Raw genomic sequence first — 22,465 nt, 5'->3', positions numbered from 1 at the left:
TTCACTCCACTGATGATAATCGCAGCTGCATGAGATTAAAAGGCTGTCTAATCTTCCCACTGCTGTCAGTCGCAGTCAACAGAAAAAGTCCTGAAAGGTGACACGCAGCTTGTGAGCTGCATAGGGGTTAGCATGCACTTTTCAAGACTGAGTAAACAGACGAAGAAGACATTCTGAGTAGCACACAACTGTGAGTTGCTGAAGGGTGCAGCCATTTTGAGGTGCCTCTTGCTGATGTCTGTATGTGACAGAAAGCAGACACATACAGGGTCTGTGCAGAGTTAGTTAAGAGCATGGAGGAGGAAGAAGCAGCTGTGATTTTTATGTTACCTGATTTGAAATCAGAGCACTGATTTAAAATGAGACTAGAAACTACAGTGAGCTCAGGGCAATTGTTTCACTTCACTTTCAGTTGCCTAAAATTGCTACTGGCCTCCCGCACTGACCCTGACCCTTGCTGTTTCTGCACAGCTGTCTGATCTTGATGTGAGATCCTCACATGCATCTTTGTGATAACTGGGGCTGTATCCTCCCCAGATCACATACTTTGCTGTATCCTCCATAAGGGCTATCCCAGAGACGGGCATGTGGCCAGCTAACCTCATTACTTAAAGAAACAACAGTGCATCCAGAGCAGGAGTAAGAGACTGCTTTACCATCACTGGAGGAGAAGCACTCCACCAGTTCTGCTGGAGCTAGCAAAAAGCAAATATTTTTATCCAGTTTACTGCCATCCAATGCTAGTAAACTACTGCTAGTAAGACTTGGCTCTATAAGCTTTTACCTGCCCTGAAACCATGTAGATATTGCAATATTTTTGTCCACTGACTAGCACCAGTTGATATAGGTGTCTGCTTCCAGCATGAGAGCAAAAGTTGTTAATGATCTTTCTGTGGTATTCTCATATTAATCTCTGCAGGATGCATGGTGAAGGTTAGATTTAAAACATCAGTATCATCCAAACTACATTTTCTGTTCAGAAGTAGTGCCGGTGTTTCTGAGCAAATGCTGTGATGTACACAGCAGGATAACTTCTGTACAGGGTAGCAAAAAGCAGGATAAAATTAAATTATCAAGTGTCCATTACCCATTACAATTATCTTGATAGATAGGGTTTCTACTACTGCATTTCATTCTGTGAGAGCATTTTATCTTGAATTCTTTACTGTGTAGAATGCCTTTTGGAATACAAAAGTCAGGGCACTCTCTTTGTCTACATATCTTTTGAGAATCAGTATGTATGGATGTGTGTGATCTTGCCAGGATTTATGATGCTGGCACAGGCAGCTGGACTCTAGGCTTAGCTCCTTAGGAGGCAGAGGAGTTCAAGTGTTTGGGGAGACGGGTTGGGTAGTGTTGACCTTTCCTGAAGGAATGAGGGAAGGAACCAATCTCTCCCTCACTCACTGCAATCCCTTTTATCATAGGTTAAAATGATGTAATTCAGAGCTGTGTATTGTCAGTGGTTTATTCCCAGAATTACTGCTCTATTTAAGTGACAGTAGCTCAACTCATTGCAAACATATATCTTATTCTTCTCTTGGACAGTTGCCACCATTAAACCAAATAGCAAAGGTTTTCTTCTGAGGATTAGTGCTTGCTGGAAGCCTTACAACTCAATTTCCTATGAAATATGCTGGTTTGTAAAAAAACAGAAAATTTTATATACAAATATTCTTCTTTGTACCCTTTCTCCAAAGGGTGAGAAAATATGTGATGACACCTCGAGTCTGCCTAGTTGCTGGGTCACATGAGCATCAATGGAGTGGTTCTCTGGCCAGCTCCCAAAATATACAGAATGTGTTGGGATCATGTGGTTAAACATGGTTGTGATTTCTTTACTTCAGAGAGGTACTGTTAGAAAATTGCTGCTGGACTGGAAAATCTAGCATTTTGGGGTTCTCTGTTGATCTAAGAAACCATGGGATTACCTGTTCTTGACAAAATGTATTCTATATATGTGGTGTAGAGTTTGAAAGTCCCAAAAGCCCTTTTCTGCCCTGCTTTTGCTCTGAAGGACTTAGACCTTCAAAAGATAGGAAAGGCAGATAATTATTTTCAGTTTTGAAATTTAAAAGGAAAGAAAATTTAATTCTTAAAAACAATAATAAACATTCTTGGCTATGTTTCTGCAGGAAGCCTATCTTGAACCAGAAAGTCAGATTTAAGAGACAAAATGGAGAAATTCTGTATGGCATAGACTTGCAAAACTTTAGCTTTTGTACCAAGATAACCATAGTCTACACTTTTTGAAAAGAGCATACCTTTTCTATGGAGTTCCTTTTTCAGGAATCAGATGCAATTAAGACCAGGGTTTACCTTTCCTCTACTTTTTAACTTGTACAGAATGGGATGTAACCTGTGCCCTTCCTACAATTTTGTTATGACAAGGCTTTTACCTAAATGTTGTGTTGAACTATAACCTGCCTGACAATAGTGAAGAAGATATTGAAGTACATGGTGGAATCTGGGCAGATCCAGAACCCTCTGTAATAGTATTATGGCAACTTTAATCCAGATACATCTAATTTCCAATCTTAAACACATCACTAAGCCCCAATCATCCTGAACCAGCAAAGCAGTTAAGTATACACTTAAGCTGAATTGCTGCCATTCTGATTTAAGAAGTACTTAAGCAAAGCATATTCTTAAACATTTGTATGACTATAAGATGGATTGAAATATGCTTAATATTCCACACATACTGGTATCTTATACTGTTGTTACTCTGTAAGTGGAAGAAGACTAAAGCTATTTTTATTCTTGGAACCAGTGCTTATTCCTCTAAAGATCTGGTGCCTGATTAGTGGCTGGAAACCTTGCCTGTGGTAGGGATTTGGAACTGGTTGATCTTTGAGGTCCCTCCTGACCCGAGCTGTTCTGTGATGTTATTTACATTTGCTGTGGCATCCCCACATCTCTGTATTCAGGCTGAGTATTCTCCTCCAAGCTGTTCCTGCCCCATGGGTCTGTGCTTATAGGCCTGAAATAGCAACAAGTTAAGAGTGACATATATTGCTGTATTGTGCCTAGATGTCCAGGGCGGCCAACAGCATCCTGGGTGTATCAGCAGTAGTGCAGCCAGCAGGAGCAGGAGGTGATCATCCCTCTGTACTCAGCACTGCTGAAGCTGCAACTCAAGTGCTGTATTCAGCATTAGGCCCTTCACTACAAGAAAGACACTGAAGCCCTGGAGAGTGCCCTGAGAAGGGCAATAGACCTGTGAGGGGTCTGGAGCACAGTCCTTTGGGGAGTGGCTGAGGGAAGTGGGATTGATTAGTCTGTAGAAGAGGAGGCTCAGGGAAGACCTCATCAGCACCTACAGTTCCTGAAAGGACATTGTGGAAAGGTGGTGGTTGACCTCTGCTCACAGGTAACAGTGATAGAATGAGAGGTGATGGCCCCAGGTTTTGCCATGGACGGCTCTGGTTGGATATTAGGAAGAATTTTGTCACATAAAGTATGATGATGCACTGGCAGAAGCTGCCCAGGGTGTGGTAGGGTCACCATCCCTGGAGAAGTTTAAGGAAAGGGTAGATGTGGGACCTGGGGACACAGTTTTGTGGGGCAGTAGTGGTGGTAGGTGGACAGCTGGAGTAGGTGATCTTAGAGGTCTTTTCCAACCTTAATGATCCTATCAGGTTCATTCAGATTTATTTGAATAGGATTAATGTCATAATATGACTTTTATAAGTTCATAAACATTTACAGAAATTTCACTGCTGCAGTGAGTTCTGTAGTTTGTGGTAAATAGTGTAGCAGAAAGCACAAAATAAAAAACAACAACAACAAAAAACACAAACCAGTGAATTATAAAACATATATATATATATTTTTATATGTTTTCTTGGAAACTTAGCAAGGTTGAAAAATAATGTGGTAAAGAATTACTCATTAAATTCAGTTACACCCTTAGCACTAAATGTGGTAAATGAAATAGTGTAGTTTTCACTGTGAAAGCATAAAACAGAGAATTCAATCCTGTTTTAAATTGAAAATCTCAAGGCATTCCATCTCAATGATACCTGAATTACACATTTTCATGTATGCTTACATAATATATCCTTTTTATTCTTTTACAACTATGCACAAAGAAAGGCTTATGCATCGTATCAGTAACTTTGATTATAACTTATCAAACTGTATTCCAAAAACAATTCCTAAAAAAAGTTTTGTTTGTTTTTCTTTTTTTAATATCTTTTTTTCTCCTTCCATTATGATCCTTCTAGATCTTTTTTCCCTTAAAGTGTTATCTCAGTTAAGCTTAGTAAATATGTTAAAAAAAATAATTTCCAAACCTTGCCTTTATAAGAATATATTCCACATAAAGCCTAAAAAGATAAAAGGTTAATGAATTATTTCATCTGCAGAAGAGGAAGGGTAGTCTGACAGATTCAGAATAATTTAGAAGGAGAAGCAGTAAGAGGTATATAATGAGGGGAATATTTTCATTCATCTGTGTTGCCCAGGAACTAATTGAAGAGTGTGCAAAGGATCTGAATGGGTGATGATAACCAAAATGAAAATGATTCAACATGGAGCTTTCATCAGGAGTGAGACAAGTCTCATGACAATTGTCGATTGATAACGATAACTAAGTAGACGAGGTCATCTGCACAATTTTTTCCTAAGTAATTGAGTTCTGTTTAACATTGTATTTGTCAAGCCAGCATTATCATTTAGACACATGAAGGATTGGCTAGGAAATTCCAGAGTAGGTGGATAAACCACAGGAACTAATACAGCATCATCATCCAGTGAAGCCATTGGGGTACTATACCCACTACATTAATTCTAACGCTACTCAATATTTTCATCAGTGATCTAGAAGAGATATGAAATAAAAATTAATTTGCACAAAGTTTACCACAGTCTCATGTGAACAATGAGGAAGAATCTTTCAAAGTGTAGCAATTTTTTTCACTGCAGTTGGCTGGAAATGTGTGTACATTGTGAAGTTGCTGGCAAATTGCTTTATTGAATTTAGGGGTCCACATTTTGAAAAGTTATAGTAAAAACTACCATTCTGGTGTTCATTAAAAAAAGTAAAAACGCTAAAATACTTACAGCTCTCAATCATTTGATTAGAGTTAAGTGCCAAGGTGAAGACAAACATGAATACAAGATAGAGGCCTCCTTTGATGAATAGTTCTGTTGATGTGGAAGATATTATCATGACTCAAAAATACATTCTTTCTGCACTGTGAATATAATAGACAAAGACATTTTCAGTGTTCGCACTGCTAGATTGTGCTCCCTAGCCATTTCCTCATCAGAAAAGTTTTTTTTTAATCTTGTGGAGAAAGAAATAGAAACAATGCCTAGAAACTGGAGTAGAGCCAGAAAAACACAAAAGGAAAAAAAAGAAACACCACATTTTTAACAGCTAGATGGACTGGATCAATAGGAAAAACAGAAGGAAAAAAAAAAAAAAAGAAGGAAAAAAAAAGGTCATCATAAAAGTACTCATTTCTCATTCAAAGAAATACATACTGAGTGTATATCAGAAACTGTGCTTTGGTCAAAGACATCCAGTTCTTCATCAAGCACTATGAACTAAGTTTCTGAAGGGTAACTGGGTGAAAATAAATAATTTACAGTGTCCAGAGGTTCAGAATAAATGATTTTATAATTTGTATTGAACAGTATGAGCTTACTATTTCCATTTACTGCTACCATTTTCAGCCTGCCAGTATCCTACCACATCTCAGTACCTGAATTTCTTTTAATGTTCTACTAATCAGTCAGTAGAGAAAGATTCCTGCAGCTCTCCTACAAAGGCCTTCTCTATTTTATTTTATTTTTACATTCCAGAACTCCTAGTTTCCCCAGAACAAAAGGCATCAGCTTTTGTGCACAGTAAGTAGCCTAAAAGCTACCTATGCAAAATCTTTTTCTCATTAAACAAGTGTAATGTAACTTCCCCATAATTATCACAGCCTTTCAGCAATTATCAGAGTGAACAATGGAAAGAGATGCATAAATATGCTCAACAAAATATCCTCACTGTTGGATACTGGTGCTGTAATATCTCATGCATATCCTATAAGTATCTTTACCAGCTTTATCCTTTCAAATTACAGGTTTTGGCTCCAGTCTGCATAACCTCCTGACCCAGTGAGGCAAGTAAACATTCTGAAGCAAGCAAACATTGGTCTGTGTTGTATACTTCCTTACATCATTCTGTAATGCAAAAAATTGCATTGGCTCACATTACCCAGGTGGACGATGATCGCAAGCAAGACCAATGTATGTCCAGCACAAACTGACTTTAACTCTTTATGCTAGAGAACAACCCCACTAAGACTTTTTCAGTTTTCTCTTTTTTATTCTTCATCTATTTAAAGGAATGAAATAGCCCATATCTGTCATACTTTCTGATAAACACAAATGCCTGATTCCAAACTTTTTTTTTCTTTTTAATAAACAATACACTTATTTTATCAACGTAATTTTTAAAAATTCCATTCACTTGTTAGAAGTTGTATTAAAATAAATGGGTAAAACTGTGATCATGGAAGGAAATGTTCTGCATTTTATGTTCAAAGAAAAGGTACAGATTACAAGAATTCAGGAAGACTGCACATAAGCATATGTGTTGTATCTGGTCATATCTGGTAGACTTGTCCCTGAAAGAGCTGGAAACAAATTTCAGTAACACTGTCTAACATTAGAATAGGAGGAAACGACTTCAATAAGTTCTTTTGCAATTATTAGCTTCATAGAAGTATTTCAAAGGCAGATTTCCTTGATCATTGTCTGTACAATGAGCTTTATGACTGAGACACAGTTTTGATTGTTATTGTTTAGAATCACTGAGAGGACATGGACTAAAGTTACTTAATCGAGTGATCGGAAACCTTTTATTTTAGTTGTTAAAGACTATATGAGATACGTAGTAGGTAGTAGCAACCCATTTTACAATATATTTAAATATATGCTTTGATAGCTATTTAAATTTTAATACTGAGAGACCATCTGAGTTTTCATTATCTTACTACAGAACCTACAATTGTTCCATGGGTAGTGATGAGTCCTGAGTACTGCTTAGGCAAGTGAGATACGTCTGTTAGTTTATTACAACTGAAGTACAAGATCACTTTGTTAATCAAATATGCATGTTACAAGACTATTTTTATTTTACACTGCTGCTTCCATAATGATATCTGTAAGTCATCAGTGTTCTTTTCATGCTCTCTTCCGTACAGCTGGAGTTTTCCATTCTCTTTGCAGTTTATGTTTCCTGAGCTTTGATTTTTCTGTGTAGAAAAACACAGATACCAATGAATGTGGGTGATAATACTCTCGTAGTAACAGCACAAAATTCAGATCTTTTTTTCTTTGTGATGAAAAAAAAAAAAAAAAAGAGGAAAAAAAGAAGAAGAAGAAGAAAAAAAACAAACACAAAAACACAAAAAACATATTATTACTGGAAAATATGTTTGAGTAAATACCTAATAAAAAGGCTGTCAATGTAAATGTTATTCAGCCATCTTTATTTACTCCCTGTGAGGCATAAGACTCTTGGTTTGAAAGGTTTTGTTATACCCATCCAAGAGTAATCCAGCTTCTTTTATATTAGTAAATAGCACACTCCCTCATCTTTAAAAATTGGAGAATATAGCTGGAAGTATCTTTGTTAGGTAAAGTTGTGAACATGTCCTTAAATTATCTTTACTCCCACATGTAAGGACATGATTTCTTAGTTTTTCATTTTAGTATATAAACATCAGAAAATAACGGTGTCCTTAGTATTGTATTTTAGTTTCTAAGGGTTGAAGCTGACATACAGTTGGTTACATTTACATACAGTGTTACATACAGTGACATTTGTAGGATCCCTGGACAGCTGTGCCTGGCGGGGCACTCAGAATATCTGCAGCACAGCCCTGGCAGCAAGTTCAGCTGAGGTCAGGTTGAACCCCTCAGGGCTGAACATGGCTGGGGCTGGAAACCCTGAGGACAGAGCTGGCACAGCCAGCCTGGGCAGCATGCCATGCACCCCCACTTAGAAAAGCCCACCAGAATCTCCTTTGGTAGAGTTGATGCCTTTCATTTCTCTGGCTTCTTCTCCATCACCTTTCTCAGCTACTGGGGTGGTATTTTCCTGCAGTCATTTTATTGTAAAAGAGCATCAGGTTTGTAAGATGTGATTTACCCTTCATAAACGTGATGATTATTTCCAGTTACTTCCTTCTACCTCACATACACACAAGTGTGTTTCAGAAAGACTTGGTCTATGATTTTCTCAGAACTCAATGTGAGATTGATTGTTCATTATCTCCTTTTGGATTCCTTATAAACAGAGATAACATTATCTTTCTCTGGTCAGCAAGAACCTCCCTAGACTCCACAGGCTTTCGAAAATATTAGAGGCTTTGCAAGGACCAGCTGTCTCAGAATACTTGAGTGTAATTCTCTGGGTCATATGTATTTACATAGGTACAATTTTCTTAAACAGTGCTTTAATCAATCCTTATTCACTGCTTGTCTCTCTTGTCCAACCCTGAATGTCCAGGAAGTTCTTCTGAATCCCTGCCCTCAGCCTACCCTGATTATTCCTCCTGTATGCAGCCTTTTTCACACTAAGGTTCTACCATAGATAAGTTCACTGCATAGTCAACCAGTCTTTTGCTAAGACTACTTGTTTTCCTGAGCATTGGAATGGACTGTGCTTGTACTTACAGGATGGTGTCCACAAAAATCTGCCAGCTTTCATCATATTTAGTGAATTATATACTATATAAATATACTATACATTTGTGCTTTGCCATGGTTAGGAATTCACCAAAGATTTAGAGTGCCTAGCTCTTTAGCACTGCCTTTAGCACTATGTGCTCTAATCAGCAACTTGCATAAGCTAAATTTTATGTCTGAAACACTTACTCAACACTAAAATTGAGTGTTAATAGACTTTTAAGCCAGAATCTTATTTCTGGGCTTCTCAATTTAATGCAGACTGCGTTTCCTTCAGCATTTGCCACTAGGAGGGCTACCTCTTCTTTAGATTTGTAGGAGGTTCACTAGGATTAATGAGTGGACACACACTGCTTTGAAACTGGCTTTGAATCTGGGCCCTTAATTGCTGATTTGCTCCATTTACTTATTTAATAAAGGAATAAGCATAAAAAGCAATCTTGTTCTTCTTTCTCTGTATTGGAAACTTTTCCTTTGCTGTCCAGGAAGTTCCTTCCTTGCACTCTTGGAGCCATGAAGATTTGAAATTACATAATGTTCAGCAGATTTGCACATCTAACATCTCCTGCTGCTAGGAAATTGAGTCTTTTAATGAAAATGGCATTTAATTTTTTTCTACACAGAGTATCATTCCACGAGGTGGTTTTTTGTTGTTGTTTTATTTTCCCAGTGGAAGTAGGGAAAAAAGACTATCATCATCACCAACACTGTTTAAATTTGGAGTTTAAATAGGCTTTCTAACGTATGGCATTAACTATATAGCATCCATAGGTTTCCTCTAATATCTGCAGACTGACAGGCCTGGACTCTGTATTCTGCTGAGGTCTATGACAAACATTTTGTTTTAAGCAGCTAGGAATATTCTGGGTGCATGAAGTTAAATACATATGTAGATCTTTTCAAGATCCTACCTCAAACGGGCTCCTGACATCCTATGATCCTCAAGCTTAAGTACTTCCCATCCTGCAGAATACTTGTTTGATTTGCACACTTTTTAAAGTTGCTCAACATAAATGTCATGCTATATATCCAACAGAAGAAGCAAAGGCAGGATCAGGAGAAAGGCAAAGGAAAATTTAGGAAGAAAGGACCAAAAAAAACCAATAAAAAAGTAATCTGAATAATATTTAGAGCTACCTGAGGTAATCCACTGATTAGTTTTTCCCAGCCCCTCAGGATCTTGCTGGCATGTGGGTTTCTGCTCATTTTGGCAGTGTGCTGCCACTTACTCTGGATCCCAGCCCACAGAACTTCTTCCACTCACAGAAGGACTGTGTAAAATCTTCAACATTGAAAAACACAATTAATTAATTAATTAATTTTTGCATAGACACCCATTTGCACTTGCACACACATACATGTAGAACCTTTGTGGGGAGAAAATGTCCTTGAGATCATCAAACAGATCTAAATAGAAATTTCCAGCTATGCCTCTTTACAAACTTTGCAGAGGAACCTGTGAATATGCAGCCTCAACATTCTTCTTTGCGAATCATTATAGTGCGGATAGAACAAGTATCTCCACTCTCTTTAGTGATACATCCTCAACACTTACTAATAGTTTGAAAGAAAAATGCTGTCAGCAACTGAATGGTTTTCCATTCTTTAATCATTTAGCTTTCAAATGACTTGAGGGGTGTGCTATAGATCTAAAGATCCCATCCCTGAGGATGACTCATGTAGAGAGTAAATATAACCCTACAAGATATAGCTCTGAGATTTTTAATTAAAATAAGGAGGAAATTACTTCCAAAAGAAAGTGTTAGTCTCATTAAATCACATTCTTAAAAGTTAAGATGTGCCAGCATTGTGACTATAGCCTATTCAAATCCAATTCATTCCCCTGACATTAATTACAGAGCCATGTGATTTGATTTGATTTTTTTATTTTTTATTTTTTTTTCTTCCACAAGAACCATGTCACATCAACATAGGACAAAATAAGTTTCAAGAACAGTTCTGGCTAATGCAACAAGAATCTACTAAGTAAAGAAGAGCACCTTATCTCACCCTGCAGAAATGTTCTGAAGATTGATTTTTTTTAATATGTAGAATGTATTAAAATGTTAGAAAGACATTACCAGAGGAAAAACCTTGAATAAATTAATTATGTTGTCCTTGGTTCAGGATTTGAATGATGTGTACAAAGATGTACAAAGCCTCTAATTGAATAATGTTGATAAACAGAAATACTGCATCTTTGCTAGCAGAGGGTTGTATTGCATGTATCAAATGATAAGTAGTCACAAACTATTTAATGATTCATAAATACAAGGGATTGGAAAGAGGAATACTGTATAAGCAGCCCTAATTTTGTTACTTTAAGCGCTTAAATTTGAAGCCTTAAAATTCATTCCAGTGCTGTGTCTCTTTTATCATGTAATGTATATAAGAATATAGAATTTAAAGCACCTAAACCAGTATCATGATTCAAAATTAGTGATGCATTAAAAAATTATTAGGTATAAAAGTTGGCTAGCATCATAAATAAAATACAACCAGGAAAAGTAGTTCTATGAAGCAGGTCAGAATTTTAACAAAGAACATAAATACTGTTGGTCAGAAAAGAACATCTGTCTCTAGAGGAAAATTAAGAGATGTCCTGAATAGCTGAACACAGAATGTCCTTTACAGTCTTCCCTTGCTTTTAGCAAGAGATAAGTAAAAGTGACTTTTGGTTTGGTATTTCAGCAGACTCCAGCCACCACTGATCAGGCATCTCCTTTCCTTGTGGCACTACTGACTCAATAGAACTCACTGTTTTAGAAAAGAAAAAAGTCCCCCCCTCCTGCAACCCCCCCAGGAGTCTGCTCTCTCACGACCTCATTTTTGCTAAATTTAGTTCTTAATAGCTCTCAGAAACCCATTTTCCCCTTCTTTACAAAGCTGGAAATTTCAGCTGCCAAACTGCAGTAGCCCTCCTGAGTGCAGCATGATCCACCTGCCAGTCCATCAATATAATGAGATGCTACTGTAACTTGTCAATTAATACAGCACTGATGGAACATCCAGAGGCAAACAGAATATATTCACCTTAATATTAAGGATATGAATAAAATGCGGACAAGCATGTGAAATTAAGGTAAAACATCTGGTAAGAAAAGCTGGATGAGTAGAAAGACCAGCTAGCCATCATTAAAAATGTTTGCTTTCTCAAGAGTCATCCTTCTCTCTTCTATTTTTTGAGAACAATATATCTCAGGCCAAATTATGAGAGTTTGTTTCTCTGCCATATGCAAGCTGCCCTTCATTTTAATCTCGGCTTCTAGCTAAACAAGCCTGTTGATGCAAAACAGGATAAAAAGATTGAGTGAGACTAAAGGATCTTGATATCTCATGAGATATCATATATAATGAGAACTCTCAGTGTGCTGGTTCAAGTTGCTTGTACAGAAAATCCCGGACCATGAACTCAGGATCATTTCCTGGCACAACAATAATGTTCCAGTTTAATCGAAAGCTGCGCTCCCATGCTACTTCTTTCTTTTCATTGTTCCTAATACCATCCCAGGGATCTTGTCTGATTGTTGATTCTTCACATTGACTACCACAACATATGAGTGTGTGGGATAGACTTGAAGTTTTCAGGACAAACAGAAGTGGACTTATCAGAATAAGGATGTGGCATCACTGACTGGTGTAGGGCAGACTAGTGAGGTCTGAGTCAGAGAGGGGAAATAAAGAAAAAAAATGACTGAAACTTAGAAATTGTTTACTATACTTGTTATAGGAGGTACATTTTTCTTTCCTTCCTTACGATAGTGCGTAAATTATGCATGCTCACATAAAATATTTAAACTCGGTGTTTTTGCTGATTATTGTCTGAAATACATGCAAAATAGCCTGCTTTAAATTATATGACATGTAAAGGCTTCCATTAATTGTAGCAATAATTTATTTTTTTCACTTTCATAGCAATCTATAATTAGAAGCTTCTCAATTTCTTTCATTAGCTTTATAGAGAGAGGCATAAAGCTATTGACATGTCACTAGAATAGAAATTCAGAAAACTGTCTTCCAGTTTTATCCTAAGGTATGACCCCAGGTGTACCAATTTTATTTTTTTTTTTGATGCTTTGTGTATTTTATATGTGAACCCCGTGTCTCGATACCTTTGTCACTAAGATGTTCATAAATTTTTTGTCCTGAGGGAGCTTCACTCTCTTTCAAGGCCTCTGGGCCTTCCTTTGTTATAAATGATTTGTAAAATAGCCATTAATCAGAGTTCAAAGCACAAGGTGAAGGGGAAAAAAGAAAACTTGAAAACGGAAGGGGAAACTAAGATAAGGGTATTCAGCTGTCTGTAGAAAGAGAGGACCTGCTCTCTGATCACATTTGCAAGATGGGACTGGAAGCTCATAAAGGTAGCGATCTAATATAGGGAAGAACTATTGTCCCTACATCCAATGAATACTAAAAGGTTTCTGTTATAAGTATTTGCAATAAAGACTGACCTCCTTATTCTTAAATTTTCTTCTACTTCTGGGACATTCTAAATCTCCCAAACCAGTCAACGATATTAACCTGGTATTTGACCTTTAGTCTTCAGTAAGAATGAGCAGTTGATACTGACCACATTCAGTTGCAAATCTTAACAAAGACCAAGCAATGGCTTCCTATTCATCTGTGAGCTCTCACAAATATTTGCCCTGTTCACTTTATTCACATAATTCACAGCAGTAAAATTATTTGCATCATAGAACTGTTTTCAGATACTTTTCAGAATAGAAATTTGCAAAAAAATGTTATTTTAGTGCAATTTCATTAATTAGACAGAACAGACATCAAATTTCAAATTACTGTATTTTCACAATCTAACACAAAGACTCACTATTTATCATGTTTGTATTTTTTTTTATTCCTTTGTTTTTGAATGGAAAATATTTTGTATGTTAGAGTATCTTCATATGTTCAATAGGGAAATATGTTCGCATACAATTTGAGGACAAGATCTCTGTGTCTTTTTCAATTGAGATCTCAAAATGTGCAGAGAAATGTTCTTCTAATATTACAAATTTCACTTTGGCAAATAATTAAAGCAATAATAACGTACTTTTGTATGGACAAGGAGTGCAGGTGCATTTGTGTGCACTTGCAGTTGCAAATTATCCAGAACTCTTGACTTTTAGTTCTCTTCTATCCAGAGGCAGATTTTTTCCTCAGGCTGTTGCAGTTCCTACTCTTATTTCTTACACAATGTTCTGAGCATCAACAGACAAAACAAGATACCAGTGCATTGCATTTTGTTCTGGTTTGAGAAATAAAGGAAAGAACAATGGACATGGAATGTAAACTACAGTTCAGCCTATCAGAAATAGTCGTATTGCTATTTCTGAAACATTCAAGGGTCTATGTTACACATAGCATAAAAAGTGAAGCATTGTTTAACTTTGGAGGAATACAATTCTTCAGATCAAAAAAACTGAAAGATTGACAAAACATCAGTCATAAATTAAATGGGAATGCTTTGTGGAGCGAGCATCTTCACAGTAAAGTTCTCTGTCCTGTATGCCACTGGACTATTATTATTCTATTTGAGTCTTCTATTCAAGTTTTTCTATTGCTTAGTGAACATATATGTTTTATAATAGTGAACATACATGCTTTATAACAATTCTTAGCCATTTGAGATGGCAATATTGAAACTGCTATATATTTTGCTTTTAAATGAACAGACAACAGCAAATGAATTCTGTTAATAAGCCTGAAGCCTTGTAAGCATTAGTACAAAATTCACTGGAGAGGTATTTCTTATGAAATGAGGGTTACCAGACATTAGCCTGCTTGCTACTTCTTTCTCCCAACTGGTAAGCACATTTGATAAATGCTTCTCCTGTCCACTTGGCAGTGCTTAGGGTGTGCCTTAGATGCCTGCTTTCAGGCTGGTGAGCCTTCTGAAGCTGTATTTGAAGACAGAGAAAAAAAAAAATATCCATGCAATTTTTCTTTTTGCATATTGCTAAATGGGCAATGCTCGAATTCCACAGTGATACTTTTTTAGAGACTTATCTCTGGGAAATGAAAGCATCAGTACCAAAGTATGAGCAGGAACATTTGTGCAGAAGGCCTGAAATGCCTCTGACTGTGTCCTAAAAATCCTGTAACCAAAAGGTTGGGAAGGACAGAGAGCTCCAAATCCCTTGCTGAATGTTATAATCCTCCTTCTGTTCTGTGTTACAGTTATTTATAGCAATTAAAATAAGAATAATATATCATAGAAACATGTGGAACAATATTTACTGCTGTTCTACATAGTTAAATTTCCATAAGCCCAATCTGATGTCTGTCTAGCTCTTGTTAAAAAACATCTGACAGTTTATTATCCCCATTAAAGAACATTCTTCATTATTTATAGAGATTGTATTTGGAAAGACAAATGATTTCTGTTCTTTCCAGAAGCAATAATAAATTGATAATGCTTTCTGTTAATAACTAGCTTTTTTCTAACCCTGGAAGCTTGCTGCTTGCCCCTCTAATCATGGAGTTTCATGGCCTTTTTTGGGTACACTGTAATGTTGTATTTATTAACTGCCTCAGGTTAAGAATGGCAAAATATTTCTTGGAGTGAATTACTCCAGCAATGTGTTGGGGGTGTATTTTTTTAAGTTCCTGTGTAAACATGTGTTAGTATATGGCCTTTCGTGATAGAATATCATCATTTGCCAGCAGATACTTCTTCACAAACCAATGTCATGGGGATTTCCTTCAATGTGCTAATCCTTAAGCTGTCATATTTAATAGGCAAACATTCACAGCAGTTCTTTGTTGCATATTACACAATGACTGATCTTAAAATAAAGTATTATTTCTTAATGACTCTGCATAACTTAAGCATTACTGTTATGAAGAAGATTTTCCAGCTTTCAAGTACTCATTCTCTGATAACGTTTCCTATTTATAAGCCTTACAGAGAAGCTTCTGCAAAGTATTCCAATAATCTGTATAAGAAGGCAGCAACATTATTCATTCTAGTGCAGATGCAAGAAATCCAAGGACATGCTGAGCAGAGATAGCAGTGAGAAACATTCCATTCTGGGGAAAGGCAAACAGAAGCTGATAGACAGAATCCTAATCAAACAGGGAGCTGGATGCTTTGTATTCTTTGGTTCAAGCTGAGTCTTTAAAACAACTCGTGCACACTTGCAGCTAAGGAGCCTAGTCTGTGCTTTGAGCCACTGTTGAGTACAAGAACCACTGCATTATTCAGTGGTAGCGCAGTAAATATCAATCTGCATGACTATATTTGTAACAAAGCATCAACTGAGCAGAATGAGTTGAATATTATAGTAATTAGAAAAAAACACAAGTTCATGATGATGAAATGTGAATCTTTCAGTGGACCTAGCTTACGAAAAAAAATTAGGGCACAGTATATATGCAAACCAGTCTTGATAGCCTCTCTTGACAGTAAATGTAATGAACAGAAATTGGATTAGAAAACTGGATCTGGCTTAAGTTTCTTTACACACATACATTTGCTGTGTATATGATAGGGAAGAAAAAAGACAGAAAAAGATTTTTACATTGTTTTCACTTTCTGTTTGCAGGATTCAGAAAAAATGACTTTATCATATTTTTTGTTTGTTTGTTTTAGGTGTTGTTTTTTTTTTTCCTGTGGTATCACTATAAGTACACTGTTAGTTTAGGCATTAAGATAATGACTGCTAGTCTCCTACTAAATCAACTTTGCATGTTGATGACTGATGGAGTGTTCTGTTAATCAGTTCTGTTTGTTAAACTGTTCATCAGTTCATTTCTCACATTTACAAGTTGATAGTACTCCCCTCCCCTCCTTTCTCCTCCTATTATTTTAGTTATTATTCTAGTATCAGAAATGGATCAAGCAGTGACATCGTCTTGTTTCCTGGTTTCCTTCATCATTTTCACAACCAATTGCTTAATTCAAAAGTGATTTCAAATAATTTGGAGAAGGATTAACTGTAATTAATAAATAGTGTTGCATTTCAGATGTTCAGAGTTTAAGTCTGTGAATCAAATTACCAAATTAACCAGATTATTTTATAGGAGTTCATGCTGATCAGTAATATTATTTACAGACTCTGAAAGTAGTGTTAATTAAAATGGATAAATTTATATTCAAGTATTTTCTTAGACCTAAAAATAGAAACAATGTGTTACTACTTTGTACCCCAGGCCCATGAGGCCTCTTAGGCTGAAAGCAGGGTTTTGCTGTTGAGGTTCAAATGCTGTCACCTCTTCTGTACAACACTGCATCTGGACTTCTGAGCCTATTGGAGTAAGTAGCCATACCAGGTCCCTAAAGCACATGCTAATGACAGATGTAGGTATGTAGGCACATAGTCTTCTCTATCCTGCAAGTACCACTGCTATTTGCAAGAGGGCAGAGAGTAATCTAACTGCAGGCATTATTCATTCTCTATCTCTGTATTTCCAATTTTCAAGCATTTAATACTTTTTTTTTTTTTTTTTCCCTATTCTAGGACCAAAGGCTGCCTTTGATGATGCACCACATCCTTTTATTTTTTTATTTTTATTTTTATTTTTTTCAAATTCATTCATTTTGAATGCCTGCAGGTTTACGCTGTAAGTAGTAGACCTAGGGTTCCACAGCTGTGTTGCATAAGTAATGTCACATAAATAGGTGTTAATACAATAAATGTTTCATGTATTGTATCAGTTTATGAGATTTTTTGAGCTATAGGACCTTGTGTTTGTTTGTTTGTTTTTAAAGTTGATGTTTTTTGCCCTATAGCATGTTTGACTTAAAGCCAGAAACTGCTTACATATGTATTTAGAGAACAAAACCTAGGAAATTAAAATTCAGTACTGAAGTCCCATTCTTCCTGAAAACATAGAGCCTGAAAGACCTACTCTCTCTGTTTTGCATAATATATTATGGTGCAAAGAACTTGCAGAATGACTCTCATCCTTGGATTTTTCTTGCATTTAAAGGACAAGGACCACTGATTACTAAGAAAATATGGAGAAGGGAAAGGACAAAAAAGAAATAGAAAGGCCAGGAAGACTGGTGCATTAAGGCACAGCAGAACTCCTCAAACTGCTACTTCAGCAACTTTTCAAAACTAGAAATGCAATGGATTTACACAAATTTAAAATGTTAAAATAATGCACTGTGTCTTGAAAAATGCAGAAGAGGCAATACAATTACTGAAGCTGGGGAAACAATTAAGCACATATGCCAATCTTCTGCCAAAAGAAAGTAGGGACTCCTTTAAAATTTAAATAGCATTCCCTGGGATTTAATTGTGGATTGTCTCACCTAGAATGCATGCAAGTCTTATACTGGAAGTGTCCCTAGTATTAATTCCTTTGGAATATTCATTTAAGGTCTCTGGAACACTGCACACTAAGTTCCAAAATATAAGAGTTATGACTTGCAGCTATTTTAAAAGTTTTGTTAAGATCTCATTTCCTTTTTTAAACTTGACATAACTGGAGGCAAAAATTTAATTGAAGATTATATATCTTCTTTGGAGGTGAGTACTTAGTAGGGTTAAATAAATGCTACACTATTGCAGTTACCTTTCAAGAAAATGTGGGTTTTCCTAATGAGCACTTAGTATGGTCTAGTGAGAAATTTCCATTCCTGCCCACTTACACAATGTTTTGTGGGGGAAAAAAAGACTTTTACAGACTGTAAAAATGAGGAAGATTCAAACTGGAAGCTGTTCCTCCTCTCCATACTGTTAATCTGTTCTACACTGAAGCTAACCCTAGCTGTTCTGCTGCTCCTGGAATCCAAAACAATTTATGATTCCCAATTCAGTAGACATACACAGGCTGAAGTGCAACAGGTATCAGGTTTTTTTTTGTTGTTGTTTTTTGTTTGTTTGTTTGTTTTTAATATATGTCCTGGTCTCTCTGTGGCATTTTCATGTGTCACAACTACAGTACAGACGTGATGCAAACACTGTACGTGGTGTAGGAATGCACTGATCTCAATGTGAGGGTGATGCAGATTTTTCTCATTACCAGACACAGCTTTATTTTCTCCTTTTCTACCCCATAATTTCTTGTTTAGATTTTTCATAAATAAGCATTTAGCATGTTGTTCATTGCACTCGGGACTGTAAAGGTGGATCTGTATTCTCTGCAAACTCTGTGATCAGGTTGCAAAATAACAGTCATGATCACAGTTATGCTTTTGACACAGTTCTATCTAAATATTTTAGAGTTGCTTCAGTATGATCAGAGATCATTACTGCTCATCAGATTTGCTTTCATTTTGTCAAATTATTCCTGCTCAGACTAACATGTAATTAAAACACTGTGATGAAAAGAAATATTCATTTCTTTATTTTAATTCACATCCTCAAAACTATTTTTGCAGATAGCTAGTCATTTGTGTCCTGATGAATTCCACCATGTCCAAGTCAGAACACAAATGAGAGCTGGGACATTTTTGATTTTGCAAAACACTGATTTGTCTTGTGTTTTCTATTAGGTTCACTGGACCATAACATCAAGTTCTACTTAATAGCATCTCCCAAAACTGGAAGAGTGCTAAGTATCAAGAATGTCAAGAATTATTTGATCTGGTTTATGAGGTGTCTTGAATATTTTATGTGAGCCTACTGTGTTCACTCATATTGAATGTTGCCTTCCTCCACCAGGATCCAAGAAAATCTATTTTATTGCATTTAAGATTACTCAGGAAACAGAAATACTATACCATGTGAATGGAGATAAATATAACCCTTAATTTGCAAAGGTAAGATGAACAATACTTGAATAATCACCTACTACATTCTTGGAAACGATTAACATTTTTAAAGAATGCAGATAGCGGTGTAAAACGAATATAAATCAACAACAACAACAAAAAAATTGTCTTTTAACAAATGAACATTCTGCAAAATAGCTTTGTATTTTATATCATCTGCAGTGAACTACTCAAAATTGAAGTTTCTTAACAAAAATTTGAGATTGTCTTCTTTCTGTCTTCTCGGTTTCTCTCTCTTAACTTCCCCACAGAGAAGGAATTAACTGCTTGACCTCCTTCCAAACATTCTTCTTTTTGTGCTATGTTGTTCCATATCTATCAGGTCACAGGGCCAAATTATTGTAATTCCCCCAAATTTTGGTATTATCTTTTATTTTAAGCTTTCTGATATCATTCTTTTTCATGTGCAAAGAAGAGGAATAAAGGAAAACAAAATCTACATAACATCATCTACTGCTGACTGGTGGTTGTGTGTAATTTTACTTTGAGAGGGTGCTGATCAGGACGAGTTGATTCATCTTATTTGAACAAGTATTTGATGTCTACTCCACATCCTTCCCACTCATGCACCACTTCAGTATGTACTCAGAAGTTTACCTTTAGAGTTGTGGTAACAACGAATATGTGTATTTCTTTACACAAAGTAAGTAATCCACCCTGAAATAAAAGATTTTTTTTCTGTTCAGAGTTTGTAAAGGAAGAGGCTCTCTTCCTCAGATAGGTTTTCTGCAAGGACAGATATCTTTGTTTCCTTTCTTATCTATTTGTGATAACTGATTAATATCCAATGTATTTATTCTTGGAATAAAAGATTTTGTAACTGTTCACCATTCTGATAGACCACATGAAAAAAAAATCAAATGTATTCCAAGCATGCACAATTACAGACTCAGCTGAACTATGCCACAATACATTTGAATATGTTAATTTCTGTGTTAAAAGGTCTTTTGTCTGTTTTTATTTTTAACCTACAAAGCATTTTAATAAAATATAACAGTTGTTGTCAATGTGCTATTACCAGTAAAATGAGGCTTAACGTTTCTACACTTTTGTGTATTGTTTTCATTTAAAATAGAAACTTATTAAATACTTTGATTTCTGGGTTCTAGAGCCTGTCAAAAAATGAAGGGTATAGAAAAAAAGTAAAACTATTATTATTAATTATTATTAATAATAATATTAAAAAAGAGCATACAAGAACCTTAAAATGGAAAGCTTCACTTTAAATGCAGTGTAGAGAACTATTCTTAAACCTGAGAAACATGGAGACAAATATCATGATGCATTTTAGGAATTTGCTATAGGAGTGCTAATAAATATACAGAAAAATGTAGGAGACCTGAGATGACCACATGCTCACCTTTCCCTCCAGCTCCCTCCTTAAGCCTACAGTAAAAAATCATCTACCTCACGGTTATATAGAATTTGAACCACCATGGCAGATTACGATAGACATAACTGCCTACATGTCCAATGAGAGTGAATCTGAAACTAGGCAGACTACACATCTACAACTCTACCACTGAGTAAAAGGATTTTATTTACTGTGGGTCAGTGGGAGTGCAATTGTGCTGCCTTCAAGCAAACAGTCCTTGATATGTTCTGACCCTACAGCATGCCTGGGATTTAACTAGGATAGTGAGAGCAACTAAATATCTCAGGAACTGGCTAATAATCAAATGGTGTGGGTGATCAGTGCTCATACCTGTATCTTGGCCTTCTTTCCATTACTGTAGAATGAAGGGACACAAAGAGCAGCATTGTCCACCACAGGAGAGGAACCACAAGGCACTGCAGGAGTTCTCCCCTAGAATAGATGCTGTGTGTTTTGAAGCACTACTGGTAGTTTCATTTCCAAAAGCTAGGAAAGCTGTAAAATTAATTTTCATTTTGGTTAGAAAAGTCTAATCTCAAAGTAATGTAAAAGCATGCTTTGAATTTCCATGCAGTCAGCTAAATCTGCATTCCCATTACAAGGTTTTTGTCCTTCCTGGAACTATCAGGAATCCTAAGAAGTGCCAAATATTTAAGTGGAGGGTTTTTAAAGAATGCTATGAATCATAAGGTAGAAAGAAAACACAAATACTAATACTGTGTAGTTACTGAACCATATTAAAAGGAAGAGAACTAGTGATGACGTGAATGTTTGTAATATGTAGGTGTCATATGGTTTATGTTCATATCATGAGTAATGTTAGATTGAGATTTTTGGGAAAAGGCAGTGTTTTTCCCCTTTTTCTGGAGAAAAAAAACAAAAACAAAAACTGGAAGAAATTATCTAATAACATATACAGAAATCTTTGAAGTTACTTCAGATTCTATAGCTGTAATCCACTGTAATGCTTAATATAATTCAATGAACAAGTCGGTTTTACTGTGAACTTTTCTAAAAGGGATGTTTCAGAAGGATCTTGTTTTCTTTATCTAATTCTGTTTAAGCATAGAAAAGACTTCTTGGAGAAGAGTTAGAACTTTTTCAGATCTACTTAATATATTTCCTTGATTCATCTTGCCACATTTCACTCCCTAAAAATCTTATTTCTCACTACTGAAAAGAGCTATTTCTGCTGATGTGGAATGCAAGGTAGAGTGGCTTAAAGGATATGCTTTCTTTTACTCTTAAATTTCTCTTCTTTGAGAACATGGGGAATCGTGCCTTTTTATGAACACTGTTCGAGAGACTGGAGTTACACCAGCAAATCTGCACATGTTTAATAGCATATTTAACATATAGATAATTTGAAATTGTGAAATAAATTTTAATGCAAAAAAAAAAACAAACAAAAAAACAAAACCAAACAAACATATGAGTTAGATAACTAACTTCTATAGGGTGATTTAAAAATATCTGATTAGGCATGCAGTGGTATCTGTGATAGTATTTTCAAGCTTTAAAAAATCTTGACATGACTGTATGCTGTGATGTACTGTCAGGGTCCTTTGCAGTGTGCTGAATTTATTCTAATGCTGTTTTACTCACTTCATGGCTTATTGCCACCATTTCTTTGAAAGGTTTTCTTTAGCTTAATATCTGAAGGTCAG

General features: G+C 36.0%; 2 long non-coding RNA genes across 3 annotated transcripts; one reads left to right on the top strand and one right to left on the bottom strand.

Annotated features, from left to right (window-relative positions):
* Window positions 1-3,806: 3,806 nt before the first annotated feature.
* LOC107311771 lies at window positions 3,807-21,375 on the bottom strand. Of its 2 annotated transcripts, XR_004306807.1 has the most exons (4): window positions 21,129-21,375; window positions 9,835-9,979; window positions 8,023-8,107; window positions 3,807-7,259 (listed from the first exon to the last, which is right to left on the bottom strand). It is a non-coding gene; the product is annotated as an uncharacterized LOC107311771 (long non-coding RNA). The 2 variants fall into 2 exon arrangements; XR_001554241.2 differs by lacking the exon at window positions 8,023-8,107.
* Window positions 18,382-20,469, top strand: LOC107311772. The gene is made up of 3 exons (XR_001554242.1): window positions 18,382-18,494; window positions 19,145-19,411; window positions 19,836-20,469. It is a non-coding gene; the product is annotated as an uncharacterized LOC107311772 (long non-coding RNA).
* Window positions 21,376-22,465: the final 1,090 nt, after the last annotated feature.

This window comes from Coturnix japonica, chromosome 3, assembly GCF_001577835.2.
Source record: "Coturnix japonica isolate 7356 chromosome 3, Coturnix japonica 2.1, whole genome shotgun sequence".
NCBI classification, from domain to species: domain Eukaryota; kingdom Metazoa; phylum Chordata; class Aves; order Galliformes; family Phasianidae; genus Coturnix; species Coturnix japonica.
The sequence above is the reverse complement of the archived record's forward strand: the minus strand, read 5'-3'. Positions and strand labels throughout refer to the sequence as shown.